The sequence below is a fragment of the Phalaenopsis equestris genome, unplaced genomic scaffold (genome assembly GCF_001263595.1).
Source record: "Phalaenopsis equestris unplaced genomic scaffold, ASM126359v1 Scaffold000546, whole genome shotgun sequence".
NCBI classification, from domain to species: domain Eukaryota; kingdom Viridiplantae; phylum Streptophyta; class Magnoliopsida; order Asparagales; family Orchidaceae; genus Phalaenopsis; species Phalaenopsis equestris.
Window position 1 is genome coordinate 133,296 of NW_018164986.1, and position 254 is coordinate 133,549.

Here is a 254-nt window from a genome sequence, read left to right on the forward strand (position 1 = left end):
GCCGGCCAGGGGGAGGTGGCTAGGAGCTTAGGGAACCCAGGGGAATACGTAACAACAATTTAGTGCAATGATACCTAATTTTGGTAAGGATATCTTAAGCACATGTATTTTTTGAAATAATATCTCTTGATTTGGGGTACCTTTGGTCAATGGATTAATTTAGGTGGTTTTATGGTGTTTGGACTGGTCACTAAGTCCAACTAATGGCTGTCATGGAGTTAATTTGGTGACTTTAGGGTGGTTAGGTCACATTT